Source organism: Perna viridis, chromosome 12 (assembly GCF_037379345.1).
Source record: "Perna viridis isolate PV_CMFRI_1.1 ecotype Kerala chromosome 12, ASM3737934v1, whole genome shotgun sequence".
Classification (NCBI taxonomy): Eukaryota; Metazoa; Mollusca; class Bivalvia; order Mytilida; family Mytilidae; genus Perna; species Perna viridis.
Genome location: NC_142456.1, coordinates 25,593,615 through 25,614,820, shown reverse-complemented (window position 1 = coordinate 25,614,820; position 21,206 = coordinate 25,593,615). Strand labels below are relative to the sequence as shown.

General features: G+C 31.0%; 3 long non-coding RNA genes across 4 annotated transcripts; all 3 read right to left on the bottom strand.

Annotated features, from left to right (window-relative positions):
* Positions 1-981: 981 nt before the first annotated feature.
* On the bottom strand, positions 982-3,188 carry LOC148601821 (uncharacterized). Of its 2 annotated transcripts, none has more exons than XR_015917222.1 (3): positions 3,046-3,188; positions 1,804-1,944; positions 982-1,484 (listed from the first exon to the last, which is right to left on the bottom strand). It is a non-coding gene; the product is annotated as an uncharacterized LOC148601821 (long non-coding RNA). The 2 variants fall into 2 exon arrangements; XR_015917223.1 differs by having other exon boundaries at positions 982-1,448.
* A 7,075-nt stretch (positions 3,189-10,263) lies between these two features.
* On the bottom strand, positions 10,264-12,090 carry LOC148601820 (uncharacterized). The gene is made up of 3 exons (XR_015917187.1): positions 11,948-12,090; positions 10,706-10,846; positions 10,264-10,386 (listed from the first exon to the last, which is right to left on the bottom strand). It is a non-coding gene; the product is annotated as an uncharacterized LOC148601820 (long non-coding RNA).
* A 7,015-nt stretch (positions 12,091-19,105) lies between these two features.
* LOC148601819 (uncharacterized) lies at positions 19,106-20,969 on the bottom strand. The gene is made up of 3 exons (XR_015917262.1): positions 20,847-20,969; positions 19,605-19,745; positions 19,106-19,285 (listed from the first exon to the last, which is right to left on the bottom strand). It is a non-coding gene; the product is annotated as an uncharacterized LOC148601819 (long non-coding RNA).
* Between the last annotated feature and the right edge of the window lie 237 nt (positions 20,970-21,206).

Below are 21,206 nucleotides of genomic sequence, written 5' to 3'. Positions count from 1 at the left end.
CCGCATTCATACCCAGGTACAGTATCAGTTATCATAAACTGGAAGTTTTCATGTGCATGTACAAGTACAATGTGTACATAAAAAATAATATTTTATATTCTAATTACTTTTTAAGTTTTGTTTTTGTCTCTGTAGCATATTTCGCCATTCGTCTGAATAACAAACGAATCAGAAATTGATTGGAAAACTTAACGCACAATTATTAATTAACTCTTACCTTTTGTTTTTAATACAACCTAAACTGCCCTTACAATAAAAAGACGGCTAACGTTACTAAAATTAAATACCTAAACCAATATCGATTTTTTGTTCAATATTAACCGGGTTCCGATCTTTTCCGTCAAATATTTTTTTCTTCAACTTAAATTGAAACGTTTGTAATTTTCGGAACTTTGTTTTAAGAGAACAATTCAAGAATATATGGAAATGTAAAGAAAACGTGTCACGCGATGAAAATTGCACAATATTCAGTTTCAGTAGTTGTTAAATGTGTTATGTGAAATCGTAGTCTTATGAAGCAAAGAGAAGATCAACAAAATACTATGCATTCTTGCATGATGTCACGCCAATTTAAATACAAACGATTGACATTTTATCCCACCATTCATTAGCGGTGTGCACATGTAACTGAATCTGAAACCTCAATGGGGACTGTGAAGATTATAAAAGTTTTCATGAAAGAAGTGAAACATAACTCTTAAGACAATCATTAGTAAACAAAAAACAAAACAAAAACAAACCCAAAACATGGACCAACGCACTTATATGGACAAATACAGGACAAAAAATGCCAGGTTCAACATGACAAATTTCACTCTCGGTCATTTTTTTTCAACTACAAAATTTTGATTATTTTGACTTTTCTTCACTTTGGATTCATAGGTTGATGTATATTTGTTACATCTGAACTCTAGTAATATAACATAATAATATTTGTTTTCCTTTTAACTTCAAGTTTCACTCATCCCTGTACTTCATGAATATCTAATTGATATGAGAGCAAAACCTACATGAATAAGAGGAAAAATAGCGAAATTAGAGAAAATGATACCAAATAAATCGAAGCCTACAGCTGAGTGTTCCCACACAAATACAACGTTCGTTTGTTTTTGTTTGTTTGTTTTTTTTAATTATTTTTTTTTCTGTATTTTCTTTGTGTGTGTGCGTTTTTTTTTCCTTGTTTTTCCTTCGTTTGTTTTGTATTGTATTGTTTTGTTCTGTTTTTTTATATTTGCCTTTTTGTTGTTTTGATGTGTTTTTGTTACTGTTTTTGTTATTGTTTGTTTGTTTGTTAGTTTGTTTTTGTTTTGTTCTTTTAGTTTAAAATTTTGTAATACATCTTGACATTTATATCAACATGGTTTCCTTTAATTTCTTTAATTTGAAAACAGAATAGTCCAAATAAGATGTCTTGCAACATTGGTAGTTCTATGGAATGCTATAATCATCTGTAAAAAACAATCATTCGGTTTGTTATTTGTCCCCTGAAAAGATAATGAATTCAGATTTACATTCTACCACCGGGGAAAATGTATTTTAAAAATTCTGAAGATACGGACAATCAAAAAGGAACCGTATCTGCTACTATAAAAATTAATATTAATAAACAATAAAATATTAATAAAATAAATAGATGATACCTTTAATGCTACCCCACTAATTTAAAAGATTTTTTTCAATTCGTATTGAAATCACCGATGAAATGCTTCACACTTATCAAGCAAAATACATATAAATAAGAAAACTGCCAAACCAAATGATAAGTTTTAATCATGTATTGTAATAAAATAAATGCAATTTTACCATGTAAGCGACCTTTTGACGGACGATGGACATAATGCATTTTATGATTCATGATAAAACCTTGTGCCTGTCCCAGAAACACAACCATTGCCATAGAAAAGATCACCGTAACAACCATGTACAACTGCATTGCGTCAGTTCCTAAAAAATAAGATTGATTCATTATTGATTAAGAATGTGTTGCATATGGTCAATCTGTAGACTTTCAGAGCGTAGAACCCAATATTATTACACTACGCATGTGTGGAATATGTACATTGAGCATTGCAAATGCATTTTAACAAAAGTGTTAACTGATTAACAATAATTGAACGGATGGTGGATAATCAAACTGTACATCACCATAGCGTTTATCACTTCAATAGGGAAATACACCCAAAATTTCATTTAACGTTAAAGCAAATAATAACTTGTTGAATCAACGATATTTCCAAAAAAGTATGATGTTCTTTGCAGAGGGTTTTCAGACGTATTTTACAAATGCAAGATAACATAAATTTACTTTTACCAATGTATATAACCAAGAAACGCAATAAAAAGAAGAGCCTGGAACGTACAAAGAAACACTAGCAAAAGACAATTGAAACCCAATGTAGAGGAAAACAAAATCAAAAATGTAAATGCCCAAAAAAACTCGGCAACCAACAGGAATATCGAATCAGGCTAAACATCAAAGTGAGTTTCTATGGTAAGGACGCTTACCCCACCGGTGCAACTGATAAACAAACCCTTTGACGATTACTGCTTTGAAGACACTAGTCTTTTGCTCGGTGATGACCATCTCCGTGATAAATATCTCTGACAGACGGGTCGATTTGCAAATAGCATTCCTTAGATCACAATGGAAATTGACTCTAATCTGAATATGCAGATTTTAACATGGCGGCAAAATAAAGTGCAATTAAGCACTATTTGTGAAGTAAAATGAATATCATTAACGCCAACAGTGTCTCAGTAAACACATTTATTCATACAATTAAAGTCAACAAAGTAAACTGAGATTTGTACAGTGGGGTAAACATTGTATTTCTAATTCACAATTCAAACATTTCATAAGTAACCCTGTGTCTTTATCAGTAATAAAACGACTGTCAGAGGTCATATACATGAAAGTCATTATTTTGTCTTGTTAAGTCACAACATATCACCTCAATAGCTGAAAAACTAAAAATGGTGTAATAATAAAAATAGTCTTCAACACATTTCAGTACAGAGATACACAGACAAAAATACATATATTACCTTTTGTAAACTGGATGGTCAAAGTACTCAAAATGTTTTCCACTACTTGAAATTTCCAGCAATATTTACGTAAATGGGCATGTACATTATATTTGTACGATTTTGCGTTGTGTTAATCACATTTGATTGGATGAAACATATCGTCCAACTAACTCGGGCATTAATATGCAAAAGAAAACCGCAAAGGGAAACTCAACCCATCTATGATAACAATAGTTGTAGAATCAGTCTACAATTCAATTTGACCTTAACGATGATATTAGTTTATATTAATCAATGAAAAAGATGCACGTTAAACGTACGATTTCAAACAGTCCACCTGAATTTTGTGACATAGATAGGTAAATCAGTTGGTCAGTGTGTACATTTCAATGATTTGACTTGAATGCTAAGGCAGAAATAGTTTTAACCAAAAGTAACAACCAACTGACTTCCTAAAAGAACCGTAGAAATATAGTTTGAAACAAATAAATTGATTTGATTTTTTAACCACATGAACACGATCGAAACTAAATATCTATTAAAACAGTTCTTGTAAACGCAATGATTATTAAGACAGCACAAATATCTGTCGGAAGGATTCGATTAATGCTTAACCAACCAACATAATCAACTGATTATAAAGAAAACACAGTTGATCACCTGGGAGATGACAACTTTTATTTTTTGTGAATTTGGCCTTTAAAATGATATGTCATTACTTAATGTTATATATTGTCTATTTTTCGTGTAATCTCATTTACTATGAGCCAACCTAGAAACTACATTATTAGATGAAATTCGATGTTTAACGTTTTTAAAGTTGAAATATCATTTACTTAAATTTCTAAACTATTTGAAATATCATCAAGTTATTTTTTCAATAAAATATTTGATATGTAAGCTTACATCAGACATTGAAGTGACTGTCAGTGCTATTGTCCGTTGGGTGTGTAACGCTTAACCACAGAAGTGTTTTGATCTACACCGTAGTGTGTTGAATGATATTGAATGGAAGACTTATATCCAATTTAACGTTACATGTAATGTTGTTAAATATATCACTTGTATTAAAACTAATTATCAAACTCATATATGAAGACTTAAGTTCGTCCCATCAAAATCAGTCACTTCTGTCGTTATGATCATGAAGATTTAGACCCATTAAAGGCCATCTCTTATGCCGCTTATAAGTACCAATATTTAGACCCTTCAAATTCAGTGACTAACCTCATAAACAAGCACAAAGAATTTGACCTTTCAAAATCAATCACTCATTTGTTTACGAGCATTAAGGTGTTGACCACTGATCTCAGTAACGGGCAAAAATACTAAAACAGTTATAAATCAATAATCTTGTTAATGTCCACCAAAACCAAAAATGACTGTTAAAAGTCAATCACAAATTGAAGTTCCCTTACATGTATATTATGTTTGTTTACCTGGAAGATTTCATGCAAATATAAGTAATGCGTTCGTACAATTTATTTTCCGAATTATCTTATTCTCATTGACTCAAAAATATTTGTATATCCTTACAACTAATGTTTTTATCTCATGACCGAGTGTTCTTCAGTATATATGCACAAGTATAGCAAAACATGATGCGTTTCATGAGACCGTTATCATTAACTATCTCGTATAAACAATAGTTCTAGTTCCTTCTAGTACATACTTGAAGTGGATATTACAACATGGAAACTTGAAAATCATCAGTCATCCAAAGATATTATATGACAAAACATAACCAAACAAATATATAGATTCAAACAAAAGGCATTCAACTGTATTTTATAGTAATAAACGATGATGCTTGGTGAAAAAGATTAAAAAAACGAACAAAACATAACCAAACAAATAATAAAAAACAACATTTGTTAAACAGTTTAAATACTCTCAACTGTATCAACTTATGGTCTAAAAATGATGAGATCTTTTTGTCTACCGAACATATTTTTTTTTTAAATCATCCTGTGGTAGAAACGGAATCAAAACGAAATTTAGATAAATGTATTTGTTAAATTCGTTCCCACGAGGTATTACTTTATAACAAGGTAAAGACATCTGTAAAATGTGTTATATTAACAACTTTGACTGTCCCAAACAAATTCTTAAACCGCCAAACTGATAAACGGGGAATGGGTGCGTTTTCCGTCTAGTAGTTTCCATGAATTAAGTGCTTATGACAAAGAAAGACTTAGATTCTCTTTTTATGATCAATTTGAGTAAACACATAAAGATATCATGCTAACACTTATGGCGAAATGTTTAATTTTAATATTTCCATTATGAAAGTTACTCTGGTCAGTAATAACTGATGGAATTTTGTTTTGATTAAACCTTTTTACTTATCCATGTTTTGTCTGTTCTGTTATTTTGGCAAAAAAATCAAATATCATAAAATTGTAAAAGTATTCGATATAAATACAATGACAGTAAACCATCTGACAGAATGTTACTATATTGCAGATCTCTTTAACCTTCTTGATAAACAAATGACACTTCAAAATTCCTGTCATTTTTATATATTCATTTGAGTATTTTTTTTTGTTTTGTTTTGTTTTACAATTGACGCAGAAACAACTAACACTGTTTTCCCTTGTCAACCACTTATTTGCATTAGGTTGTCAATGTTATTTTGAGAAAATAGTTACCGGGGTTGCCGAAGTCGGATGCATTCAAAATATTGAATGATTGACACGCATCGAAAACGACCAACTAAAATTAACGCAATAAAAAACTAAAAAAGCAGACCTCGCATGTTGGCGACTAATTTAAAGTAGATAACTGAGACGCACTTGCTATTCTACTAAATACAATGTTGTATTTCATTTGGTTGTGAATAGATATATCGTTTTGTTGTGTGTATGAACTAGATTTCAAATCAAATTAAAAGTGAAAAGAAACAATAAAAAAGTTAGATGTAAAAGTCTGATTTTCTGGCTAAATGTATGAAGACTTGTTACAAGATGATGATGCAAGTTAAATAAAGCAATGACTGAATAAGACTTTCATAATGTATATATATATTGTCTATACCATCTCAACAAAAAAGTGAATATTACGGAAACAAAAGACAAAGCTCTCATAGCGGTGATCTGTACGAATTTAACTAATACCTTAAAAATCACAGAGGAGCATATTGAATAAATCAATAATAAACAATTCCAGTTAATGCAAAGGTATAATGCCAGAAAATATTTATTAGCTGTCCACACAAAATTGATCTGCGTAAGAAACAACGTGTTTATGTTTGTTTTGTTTTATTTTTGTTCTTGTTTTGTTTAAGTGAAACTGTATCGTGTACTTCAAGTATATCATTAGTTAGATAATTGTAACATTTTACTTGTAGATCTATTTTCAGGTTCATGATCTGATAACACCTAAAATGATTTTACCTAACAAATACAAAATAAATAAAAAAAAAACATAGAGAGAAAACGAACACTTAAGCCTAAAAAATGTCAAACGACCTTCACACGTAAGCATGAGATTATAATTTGAAATCAATTTGGAAAACGTTGAAGGACAATAAAATCTCAGATTGCAACGGTAACATACCACAAAGAAAATAAAACGTAAAATGATCCAACATGCAATGGAATAGGCTTTAAAGGTAAAATGTGAGAACGTTTACAAATTTTATTGTCAGGTATATTCATGTATAAAATGCTGAAAATCTAATGTAGACGAAATTATCTCCCATACTTATTCATTGTTGTGTATGTCTGTTTTCCATGTCTGGTCTTTGTCCTTGGATTGCATTATTTTGATTACCGCTATAATCTTGGTTCCCTTGATTTTTCTTTCCTTAGTCTTTTTTTGTAGACATTGTAACTTAAGTTTTTTTTTTTTAAATGTCGGTAATGATGGTAAACATATATGTATAATATACCAATTTGAAGATGATATGATTTGTAATTTTTCAAAATTGTTAACATATCATAACTTATATGTGCTTTTTGAAATGTTTTAAAATTCGGGTTTTAGCATGTCCAATATTTTTGTAGGCATACCTCGCGAACTAGTTAAACACAAACAGAAAAAAACAAGTACTATCTAAAAGCAGACCGACGCATCAAAATTTTACTTCTAAGTTTCTACATTTCTTTAAGGAGTTATAGAAAATATTTATAAATCCTTGATTTCTTTCAAGAAAATAACACATGGCACACAATTTAAAATTTTCGAAACAGATTTTATGAACTGTTATCAGTATTTGGCCAATCGGGAAACAGAATTGCTATCAGGTGACTTGCGTTTCCATAAAATAACGTCCTTAAGGTCAAAGGGAAAAAAGCGAAACTATACCGACTGCGTCGGAAAAACAGACCTAATAAAATGACTGAAATAAACGTATTCCCCTTTTCCGTCACGTTATCATTTGCAGATATTTATGAACTCAACAATAAAATCATTTTCATTTTCAACTAGTATGTTTTGATGCCAGAGTTATAAATGTACAGGAGAGGTTATAATGTTTTAATTATGTTAATTTTATCACATTCAGAAGATACGATTAGGACGGGAAAAAAGATTGGGTAATATCATATATCTACGTTATTAACCTGATATGGAGGTTCACCAACTAAAACATCACTGGACTGTATGGGGCGGTAATGGTTATACGTAACTTCTGCTTTTACAGTTATGTAGGTTTTAAATGTTTTTGTTATAGTGTGAGTTAATTCAATGACGCGTAACTGTCGTTTTCGATAAAATATCATACTATTCGAGCAGTCCGCAAACAATTATGCTTTGCTGTCACATGTAATGGATTTGTACTAGTCGAGTACACGAATGGTACTAAAGTTTATTCGATTAGATTTTTATTAATGATTGTACTGATACAAAAAAGTATTTATTTGAAAATATAATTTTTTTTCTACGGTCAATTCCGTATTGAATAAAGTACACACTTTACTAGAGGATGTACTCCTTTCCCTCTGGAATAACCTCCTCTAAATTTCTGATTCTGCTTAATTTTCTTTCATTTCCTGGTTACTGATAACAGCTCCTTCTTTTGTAAGCTTTCTTATTTGGTCCGCCATTCTGCGCTTCAGACGAAAGTCAAGTCTTGTACATTTGTTGTAGGAACATATGCGTACATGTTTTAGACCTATCCCTTTAAACATGTATAACATGTTATCATATGTTGATAACGTATGTAATTTAGTATATAAATAATTTAGCCACACAATTTGTTAAATGCTCAAAATGGATAGAAAAGAACAGTTATTTGCACTGGACCTTATAATGTATATGCAATACAGAAGACTGCAATTTATATATTTACCATTTAACAAAAAGGAAGATTTCTTGTTAAATTTGATTATGAAGTTTTCCAACGAGTACAGAAGGAATATTGCAGTTGTTCTTCCTTTTAACAACCCAACCATACGTAACAGGATACTTGAAATGCATGCAGTACCAGCGATGATGGAGACCAACAATTTTTATGAATTACTGTTTACAAGACCGTACCGGAGATACAATGGACTCGTTCAGGGATATGCTACTACAAATATCGCCGCGAACAGCCAAATTCAGACTTGGAGGAAGATGTATGAGACTGGAGAATAGATTGTTAATGGCTTTGATGTGGCTACGTCAATATCCAACTTACACAGTACTTTCAATTTACTTTGGTGTTAGTATTGCTACAGCGAGTGTAGTACTAAGCAGGATGTGGGTACTTCTTTGGGAAGAATATGCGCTTGATTTTTTAAACGTGGCCGGATGTCAACACATTTCAGCAAAGATCAAGAACCTGGCCAGAAATGCAGAATGGTGTTGGATGTATAGACAGACGGAACATCTCACGAAATTCTTGTACCATCAACAGAACCATAAGAAGAGTTCTACAGTGGCCATGGAAAGTTCCACCGCATTCATACCCAGGTACAGTATCAGTTATCATAAACTGGAAGTTTTCATGTGCATGTACAAGTACAATGTGTACATAAAAAATAATATTTTATATTCTAATTACTTTTTAAGTTTTGTTTTTGTCTCTGTAGCATATTTCGCCATTCGTCTGAATAACAAACGAATCAGAAATTGATTGGAAAACTTAACGCACAATTATTAATTAACTCTTACCTTTTGTTTTTAATACAACCTAAACTGCCCTTACAATAAAAAGACGGCTAACGTTACTAAAATTAAATACCTAAACCAATATCGATTTTTTGTTCAATATTAACCGGGTTCCGATCTTTTCCGTCAAATATTTTTTTCTTCAACTTAAATTGAAACGTTTGTAATTTTCGGAACTTTGTTTTAAGAGAACAATTCAAGAATATATGGAAATGTAAAGAAAACGTGTCACGCGATGAAAATTGCACAATATTCAGTTTCAGTAGTTGTTAAATGTGTTATGTGAAATCGTAGTCTTATGAAGCAAAGAGAAGATCAACAAAATACTATGCATTCTTGCATGATGTCACGCCAATTTAAATACAAACGATTGACATTTTATCCCACCATTCATTAGCGGTGTGCACATGTAACTGAATCTGAAACCTCAATGGGGACTGTGAAGATTATAAAAGTTTTCATGAAAGAAGTGAAACATAACTCTTAAGACAATCATTAGTAAACAAAAAACAAAACAAAAACAAACCCAAAACATGGACCAACGCACTTATATGGACAAATACAGGACAAAAAATGCCAGGTTCAACATGACAAATTTCACTCTCGGTCATTTTTTTTCAACTACAAAATTTTGATTATTTTGACTTTTCTTCACTTTGGATTCATAGGTTGATGTATATTTGTTAAATCTGAACTCTAGTAATATAACATAATAATATTTGTTTTCCTTTTAACTTCAAGTTTCACTCATCCCTGTACTTCATGAATATCTAATTGATATGAGAGCAAAACCTACATGAATAAGAGGAAAAATAGCGAAATTAGAGAAAATGATACCAAATAAATCGAAGCCTACAGCTGAGTGTTCCCACACAAATACAACGTTCGTTTGTTTGTTTTTTTTAATTATTTTTTTTTCTGTATTTTCTTTGTGTGTGTGCGTTTTTTTTTTTCCTTGTTTTTCCTTCGTTTGTTTTGTATTGTATTGTTTTGTTCTGTTTTTTTTATATTTGCCTTTTTGTTGTTTTGATGTGTTTTTGTTACTGTTTTTGTTATTGTTAGTTTGTTTGTTAGTTTGTTTTTGTTTTGTTCTTTTAGTTTAAAATTTTGTAATACATCTTGACATTTATATCAACATGGTTTCCTTTAATTTCTTTAATTTGAAAACAGAATAGTCCAAATAAGATGTCTTGCAACATTGGTAGTTCTATGGAATGCTATAATCATCTGTAAAAAACAATCATTCGGTTTGTTATTTGTCCCCTGAAAAGATAATGAATTCAGATTTACATTCTACCACCGGGGAAAATGTATTTTAAAAATTCTGAAGATACGGACAATCAAAAAGGAACCGTATCTGCTACTATAAAAATTAATATTAATAAACAATAAAATATTAATAAAATAAATAGATGATACCTTTAATGCTACCCCACTAATTTAAAAGATTTTTTTCAATTCGTATTGAAATCACCGATGAAATGCTTCACACTTATCAAGCAAAATACATATAAATAAGAAAACTGCCAAACCAAATGATAAGTTTTAATCATGTATTGTAATAAAATAAATGCAATTTTACCATGTAAGCGACCTTTTGACGGACGATGGACATAATGCATTTTATGATTCATAATAAAACCTTGTGCCTGTCCCAGAAACACAACCATTGCCATAGAAAAGATCACCGTAACAACCATGTACAACTGCATTGCGTCAGTTCCTAAAAAATAAGATTGATTCATTATTGATTAAGAATGTGTTGCATATGGTCAATCTGTAGACTTTCAGAGCGTAGAACCCAATATTATTACACTACGCATGTGTGGAATATGTACATTGAGCATTGCAAATGCATTTTAACAAAAGTGTTAACTGATTAACAATAATTGAACGGATGGTGGATAATCAAACTGTACATCACCATAGTGTTTATCACTTCAATAGGGAAATACACCCAAAATTTCATTTAACGTTAAAGCAAATAATAACTTGTTGAATCAACGATATTTCCAAAAAAGTATGATATTTTTTGCAGAGGGTTTTCAGACGTATTTTACAAATGCAAGATAACATAAATTTACTTTTACCAATGTATATAACCAAGAAACGCAATAAAAAGAAGAGCCTGGAACGTACAAAGAAACACTAGCAAAAGACAATTGAAACCCAATGTAGAGGAAAACAAAATCAAAAATGTAAATGCCCAAAAAAACTCGGCAACCAACAGGAATATCGAATCAGGCTAAACATCAAAGTGAGTTTCTATGGTAAGGACGCTTACCCCACCGGTGCAACTGATAAACAAACCCTTTGACGATTACTGCTTTGAAGACACTAGTCTTTTGCTCGGTGATGACCATCTCCGTGATAAATATCTCTGACAGACGGGTCGATTTGCAAATAGCATTCCTTAGATCACAATGGAAATTGACTCTAATCTGAATATGCAGATTTTAACATGGCGGAAAAATAAAGTGCAATTAAGCACTATTTGTGAAGTAAAATGAATATCATTAACGCCAACAGTGTCTCAGTAAACACATTTATTCGTACAATTAAAGTCAACAAAGTAAACTGAGATTTGTACAGTGGGGTAAACATTGTATTTCTAATTCACAATTCAAACATTTCATAAGTAACCCTGTGTCTTTATCAGTAATAAAACGACTGTCAGAGGTTATATACATGAAAGTCATTATTTTGTCTTGTTAAGTCACAACATATCACCTCAATAGCTGAAAAACTAAAAATGGTGTAATAATAAAAATAGTCTTCAACACATTTCAGTACAGAGATACACAGACAAAAATACATATATTACCTTTTGTAAACTGGATGGTCAAAGTACTCAAAATGTTTTCCACTACTTGAAATTTCCAGCAATATTTACGTAAATGGGCATGTACATTATATTTGTACGATTTTGCGTTGTGTTAATCACATTTGATTGGATGAAACATATCGTCCAACTAACTCGGGCATTAATATGCAAAAGAAAACCGCAAAGGGAAACTCAACCCATCTATGATAACAATAGTTGTAGAATCAGTCTACAATTCAATTTGACCTTAACGATGATATTAGTTTATATTAATCAATGAAATAGATGCACGTTAAACGTACGATTTCAAACAGTCCACCTGAATTTTGTGACATAGATAGGTAAATCAGTTGGTCAGTGTGTACATTTCAATGATTTGACTTGAATGCTAAGGCAGAAATAGTTTTAACCAAAAGTAACAACCAACTGACTTCCTAAAAGAACCGTAGAAATATAGTTTGAAACAAATAAATTGATTTGATTTTTTAACCACATGAACACGATCGAAACTAAATATCTATTAAAACAGTTCTTGTAAACGCAATGATTATTAAGACAGCACAAATATCTGTCGGAAGGATTCGATTAATGCTTAACCAACCAACATAATCAACTGATTATAAAGAAAACACAGTTGATCACCTGGGAGATGACAACTTTTATTTTTTGTGAATTTGGCCTTTAAAATGATATGTCATTACTTAATGTTATATATTGTCTATTTTTCGTGTAATCTCATTTACTATGAGCCAACCTAGAAACTACATTATTAGATGAAATTCGATGTTTAACGTTTTTAAAGTTGAAATATCATTTACTTAAATTTCTAAACTATTTGAAATATCATCAAGTTATTTTTTCAATAAAATATTTGATATGTAAGCTTACATCAGACATTGAAGTGACTGTCAGTGCTATTGTCCGTTGGGTGTGTAACGCTTAACCACAGAAGTGTTTTGATCTACACCGTAGTGTGTTGAATGATATTGAATGGAAGACTTATATCCAATTTAACGTTACATGTAATGTTGTTAAATATATCACTTGTATTAAAACTAATTATCAAACTCATATATGAAGACTTAAGTTCGTCCCATCAAAATCAGTCACTTCTGTCGTTATGATCATGAAGATTTAGACCCATTAAAGGCCATCTCTTATGCCGCTTATAAGTACCAATATTTAGACCCTTCAAATTCAGTGACTAACCTCATAAACAAGCACAAAGAATTTGACCTTTCAAAATCAATCCCTCATTTGTTTACGAGCATTAAGGTGTTGACCACTGATCTCAGTAACGGGCAAAAATACTAAAACAGTTATAAATCAATAATCTTGTTAATGTCCACCAAAACCAAAAATGACTGTTAAAAGTCAATCACAAATTGAAGTTCCCTTACATGTATATTATGTTTGTTTACCTGGAAGATTTCATGCAAATATAAGTAATGCGTTCGTACAATTTATTTTCCGAATTATCTTATTCTCATTGACTCAAAAATATTTGTATATCCTTACAACTAATGTTTTTATCTCATGACCGAGTGTTCTTCAGTATATATGCACAAGTATAGCAAAACATGATGCGTTTCATGAGACCGTTATCATTAACTATCTCGTATAAACAATAGTTCTAGTTCCTTCTAGTACATACTTGAAGTGGATATTACAACATGGAAACTTGAAAATCATCAGTCATCCAAAGATATTATATGACAAAACATAACCAAACAAATATATAGATTCAAACAAAAGGCATTCAACTGTATTTTATAGTAATAAACGATGATGCTTGGTGAAAAAGATTAAAAAAACGAACAAAACATAACCAAACAAATAATAAAAAACAACATTTGTTAAACAGTTTAAATACTCTCAACTGTATCAACTTATGGTGTAAAAATGATGAGATCTTTTTGTCTACCGAACATATTTTGTTTTTAAATCATCCTGTGGTAGAAACGGAATCAAAACGAAATTTAGATAAATGTATTTGTTAAATTCGTTCTCACGAGGTATTACTTTATAACAAGGTAAAGACATCTGTAAAAAGTGTTATATTAACAACTTTGACTGTCCCAAACAAATTCTTAAACCGCCAAACTGATAAACGGGGAATGGGTGCGTTTTCCGTCTAGTAGTTTCCATGAATTAAGTGCTTATGACAAAGAAAGACTTAGATTCTCTTTTTATGATCAATTTGAGTAAACACATAAAGATATCATGCTAACACTTATGGCGAAATGTTTGATTTTAATATTTCCATTATGAAAGTTACTCTGGTCAGTAATAACTGATGGAATTTTGTTTTGATTAAACCTTTTTACTTATCCATGTTTTGTCTGTTCTGTTATTTTTGCAAAAAAATCAAATATCATAAAATTGTAAAAGTATTCGATATAAATACAATGACAGTAAACCATCTGACAGAATGTTACTATATTGCAGATCTCTTTAACCTTCTTGATAAACAAATGACACTTCAAAATTCCTGTCATTTTTATATATTCATTTGAGTATTTTTTTTTTGTTTTGTTTTGTTTTACAATTGACGCAGAAACAACTAACAATGTTTTCCCTTGTCAACCACTTATTTGCATTAGGTTGTCAATGTTATTTTGAGAAAATAGTTACCGGGGTTACCGAAGTCGGATGCATTCAAAATATTGAATGATTTACACGCATCGAAAACGACCAACTAAAATTAACGCAATAAAAAACTAAAAAAGCAGACCTCGCATGTTGGCGACTAATTTAAAGTAGATAACTGAGACGCACTTGCTATTCTACTAAATACAATGTTGTATTTCATTTGGTTGTGAATAGATATATCGTTTTGTTGTGTGTATGAACTAGATTTCAAATTAAAAGTGAAAAGAAACAATAAAAAAGTTAGATGTAAAAGTCTGATTTTCTGGCTGAATGTATGAAGACTTGTTACAAGATGATGATGCAAGTTAAATAAAGCAATGACTGAATAAGACTTTCATAATGTATATATATATTGTCTATACCATCTCAACAAAAAAGTGAATATTACGGAAACAAAAGACAAAGCTCTCATAGCGGTGATCTGTACGAATTTAACTAATACCTTAAAAATCACAGAGGAGCATATTGAATAAATCAATAATAAACAATTCCAGTTAATGCAAAGGTATAATGCCAGAAAATATTTATTAGCTGTCCACACAAAATTGATCTGCGTAAGAAACAACGTGTTTATGTTTGTTTTGTTTTATTTTTGTTCTTGTTTTGTTTAAGTGAAACTGTATCGTGTACTTCAAGTATATCATTAGTTAGATAATTGTAACATTTTACTTGTAGATCTATTTTCAGGTTCATGATCTGATAACACCTAAAATGATTTTACCTAACAAATACAAAATAAATAAAAAAAACATAGAGAGAAAACGAACACTTAAGCCTAAAAAATGTCAAACGACCTTCACACGTAAGCATGAGATTATAATTTGAAATCAATTTGGAAAACGTTGAAGGACAATAAAATCTCAGATTGCAACGGTAACATACCACAAGGAAAATAAAACGTAAAATGATCCAACATGCAATGGAATAGGCTTTAAAGGTAAAATGTGAGAACGTTTACAAATTTTATTGTCAGGTATATTCATGTATAAAATGCTGAAAATCTAATGTAGACGAAATTATCTCCCATACTTATTCATTGTTGTGTATGTCTGTTTTCCATGTCTGGTCTTTGTCCTTGGATTGCATTATTTTGATTACCGCTATAATCTTGGTTCCCTTGATTTTTCTTTCCTTAGTCTTTTTTTGTAGACATTGTAACTTAAGTTTTTTTTTAAATGTCGGTAATGATGGTAAACATATATGTATAATATACCAATTTGAAGATGATATGATTTGTAATTTTTCAAAATTGTTAACATATCATAACTTATATGTGCTTTTTGAAATGTTTTAAAATTCGGGTTTTAGCATGTCCAATATTTTTGTAGGCATACCTCGCGAACTAGTTAAACACAAACAGAAAAAAACAAGTACTATCTAAAAGCAGACCGACGCATCAAAATTTTACTTCTAAGTTTCTACATTTCTTTAAGGAGTTATAGAAAATATTTATAAATCCTTGATTTCTTTCAAGAAAATAACACATGGCACACAATTTAAAATTTTCGAAACAGATTTTATGAACTGTTATCAGTATTTGGCCAATCGGGAAACAGAATTCTATCAGGTGACTTGCGTTTCCATAAAATAACGTCCTTAAGGTCAAAGGGAAAAAAGCGAAACTATACCGACTGCGTCGGAAAAACAGACCTAATAAAATGACTGAAATAAACGTATTCCCCTTTTCCGTCACGTTATCATTTGCAAATATTTATGAACTCAACAATAAAATCATTTTCATTTTCAACTAGTATGTTTTGATGCCAGAGTTATAAATGTACAGGAGAGGTTATAATGTTTTAATTATGTTAATTTTATCACATTCAGAAGATACGATTAGGACGGGAAAAAAGATTGGGTAATATCATATATCTACGTTATTAACCTGATATGGAGGTTCACCAACTAAAACATCACTGGACTGTATGGGGCGGTAATGGTTATACGTAACTTCTGCTTTTACAGTTATGTAGGTTTTAAATGTTTTTGTTATAGTGTGAGTTAATTCAATGACGCGTAACTGTCGTTTTCGATAAAATATCATACTATTCGAGCAGTCCGCAAACAATTATGCTTTGCTGTCACATGTAATGGATTTGTACTAGTCGAGTACACGAATGGTACTAAAGTTTATTCGATTAGATTTTTATTAATGATTGTACTGATACAAAAAAGTATTTATTTGAAAATATAATTTTTTTTCTACGGTCAATTCCGTATTGAATAAAGTACACACTTTACTAGAGGATGTACTCCTTTCCCTCTGGAATAACCTCCTCTAAATTTCTGATTCTGCTTAATTTTCTTTCATTTCCTGGTTACTGATAACAGCTCCTTCTTTTGTAAGCTTTCTTATTTGGTCCGCCATTCTGCGCTTCAGACGAAAGTCAAGTCTTGTACATTTGTTGTAGGAACATATGCGTACATGTTTTAGACCTATCCCTTTAAACATGTATAACATGTTATCATATGTTGATAACGTATGTAATTTAGTATATAAATAATTTAGCCACACAATTTGTTAAATGCTCAAAATGGATAGAAAAGAACAGTTATTTGCACTGGACCTTATAATGTATATGCAATACAGAAGACTGCAATTTATATATTTACCATTTAACAAAAAGGAAGATTTCTTGTTAAATTTGATTATGAAGTTTTCCAACGAGTACAGAAGGAATATTGCAGTTGTTCTTCCTTTTAACAACCCAACCATACGTAACAGGATACTTGAAATGCATGCAGTACCAGCAATGATGGAGACCAACAATTTTTATGAATTACTGTTTACAAGACCGTACCGGAGATACAATGGACTCGTTCAGGGATATGCTACTACAAATATCGCCGCGAACAGCCAAATTCAGACTTGGAGGAAGATGTATGAGACTGGAGAATAGATTGTTAATGGCTTTGATGTGGCTACGTCAATATCCAACTTACACAGTACTTTCAATTTACTTTGGTGTTAGTATTGCTACAGCGAGTGTAGTACTAAGCAGGATGTGGGTACTTCTTTGGGAAGAATATGCGCTTGATTTTTTAAACGTGGCCGGATGTCAACACATTTCAGCAAAGATCAAGAACCTGGCCAGAAATGCAGAATGGTGTTGGATGTATAGACAGACGGAACATCTCACGAAATTCTTGTACCATCAACAGAACCATAAGAAGAGTTCTACAGTGGCCATGGAAAGTTCCACCGCATTCATACCCAGGTACAGTATCAGTTATCATAAACTGGAAGTTTTCATGTGCATGTACAAGTACAATGTGTACATAAAAAATAATATTTTATATTCTAATTACTTTTTAAGTTTTGTTTTTGTCTCTGTAGCATATTTCGCCATTCGTCTGAATAACAAACGAATCAGAAATTGATTGGAAAACTTAACGCACAATTATTAATTAACTCTTACCTTTTGTTTTTAATACAACCTAAACTGCCCTTACAATAAAAAGACGGCTAACGTTACTAAAATTAAATACCTAAACCAATATCGATTTTTTGTTCAATATTAACCGGGTTCCGATCTTTTCCGTCAAATATTTTTTTCTTCAACTTAAATTGAAACGTTTGTAATTTTCGGAACTTTGTTTTAAGAGAACAATTCAAGAATATATGGAAGTGTAAAGAAAACGTGTCACGCGATGAAAATTGCACAATATTCAGTTTCAGTAGTTGTTAAATGTGTTATGTGAAATCGTAGTCTTATGAAGCAAAGAGAAGATCAACAAAATACTATGCATTCTTGCATGATGTCACGCCAATTTAAATACAAACGATTGACATTTTATCCCACCATTCATTAGCGGTGTGCACATGTAACTGAATCTGAAACCTCAATGGGGACTGAGAAGATTATAAAAGTTTTCATGAAAGAAGTGAAACATAACTCTTAAGACAATCATTAGTAAACAAAAAACAAAACAAAAACAAACCCAAAACATGGACCAACGCACTTATATGGACAAATACAGGACAAAAAATGCCAGGTTCAACATGACAAATTTCACTCTCGGTCATTTTTTTTCAACTACAAAATTTTGATTATTTTGACTTTTCTTCACTTTGGATTCATAGGTTGATGTATATTTGTTAAATCTGAACTCTAGTAATATAACATAATAATATTTGTTTTCCTTTTAACTTCAAGTTTCACTCATCCCTGTACTTCATGAATATCTAATTGATATGAGAGCAAAACCTACATGAATAAGAGGAAAAATACCGAAATTAGATAAAATGATACCAAATAAATCGAAGCCTACAGCTGAGTGTTCCCACACAAATACAACGTTCGTTTGTTTTTGTTTGTTTGTTTTTTTTAATTATTTTTTTTTCTGTATTTTCTTTGTGTGTGTGCGTTTTTTTTTCCTTGTTTTTCCTTCGTTTGTTTTGTATTGTATTGTTTTGTTCTGTTTTTTTATATTTGCCTTTTTGTTGTTTTGATGTGTTTTTGTTACTGTTTTTGTTATTGTTTGTTTGTTTGTTAGTTTGTTTTTGTTTTGTTCTTTTAGTTTAAAATTTTGTAATACATCTTGACATTTATATCAACATGGTTTCCTTTAATTTCTTTAATTTGAAAACAGAATAGTCCAAATAAGATGTCTTGCAACATTGGTAGTTCTGTGGAATGCTATAATCATCTGTAAAAAACAATCATTCGGTTTGTTATTTGTCCCCTGAAAAGATAATGAATTCAGATTTACATTCTACCACCGGGGAAAATGTATTTTAAAAATTCTGAAGATACGGACAATCAAAAAGGAACCGTATCTGCTACTATAAAAATTAATATTAATAAACAATAAAATATTAATAAAATAAATAGATGATACCTTTAATGCTACCCCACTAATTTAAAAGATTTTTTTCAATTCGTATTGAAATCACCGATGAAATGCTTCACACTTATCAAGCAAAATACATATAAATAAGAAAACTGCCAAACCAAATGATAAGTTTTAATCATGTATTGTAATAAAATAAATGCAATTTTACCATGTAAGCGACCTTTTGACGGACGATGGACATAATGCATTTTATGATTCATAATAAAACCTTGTGCCTGTCCCAGAAACACAACCATTGCCATAGAAAAGATCACCGTAACAACCATGTACAACTGCATTGCGTCAGTTCCTTAAAAATAAGATTGATTCATTATTGATTAAGAATGTGTTGCATATGGTCAATCTGTAGACTTTCAGAGCGTAGAACCCAATATTATTACACTACGCATGTGTGGAATATGTACATTGAGCATTGCAAATGCATTTTAACAAAAGTGTTAACTGATTAACAATAATTGAACGGATGGTGGATAATCAAACTGTACATCACCATAGTGTTTATCACTTCAATAGGGAAATACACCCAAAATTTCATTTAACGTTAAAGCAAATAATAACTTGTTGAATCAACGATATTTCCAAAAAAGTATGATGTTCTTTGCAGAGGGTTTTCAGACGTATTTTACAAATGCAAGATAACATAAATTTACTTTTACCAATGTATATAACCAAGAAACGCAATAAAAAGAAGAGCCTGGAACGTACAAAGAAACACTAGCAAAAGACAATTGAAACCCAATGTAGAGGAAAACAAAATCAAAAATGTAAATGCCCAAAAAAACTCGGCAACCAACAGGAATATCGAATCAGGCTAAACATCAAAGTGAGTTTCTATGGTAAGGACGCTTACCCCACCGGTGCAACTGATAAACAAACCCTTTGACGATTACTGCTTTGAAGACACTAGTCTTTTGCTCGGTGATGACCATCTCCGTGATAAATATCTCTGACAGACGGGTCGATTTGCAAATAGCATTCCTTAGATCACAATGGAAATTGACTCTAATCTGAATATGCAGATTTTAACATGGCGGAAAAATAAAGTGCAATTAAGCACTATTTGTGAAGTAAAATGAATATCATTAACGCCAACAGTGTCTCAGTAAACACATTTATTCGTACAATTAAAGTCAACAAAGTAAACTGAGATTTGTACAGTGGGGTAAACATTGTATTTCTAATTCACAATTCAAACATTTCATAAGTAACCCTGTGTCTTTATCAGTAATAAAACGACTGTCAGAGGTCATATACATGAAAGTCATTATTTTGTCTTGTTAAGTCACAACATATCACCTCAATAGCTGAAAAACTAAAAATGGTGTAATAATAAAAATAGTCTTCAACACATTTCAGTACAGAGATACACAGACAAAAATACATATATTACCTTTTGTAAACTGGATGGTCAAAGTACTCAAAATGTTTTCCACTACTTGAAATTTCCAGCAATATTTACGTAAATGGGCATGTACATTATATTTGTACGATTTTGCGTTGTGTTAATCACATTTGATTGGATGAAACATATCGTCCAACTAACTCGGGCATTAATATGCAAAAGAAAACCGCAAAGGGAAACTCAACCCATCTATGATAACAATAGTTGTAGAATCAGTCTACAATTCAATTTGACCTTAACGATGATATTAGTTTATATTAATCAATGAAAAAGATGCACGTTAAACGTACGATTTCAAACAGTCCACCTGAATTTTGTGACATAGATAGGTAAATCAGTTGGTCAGTG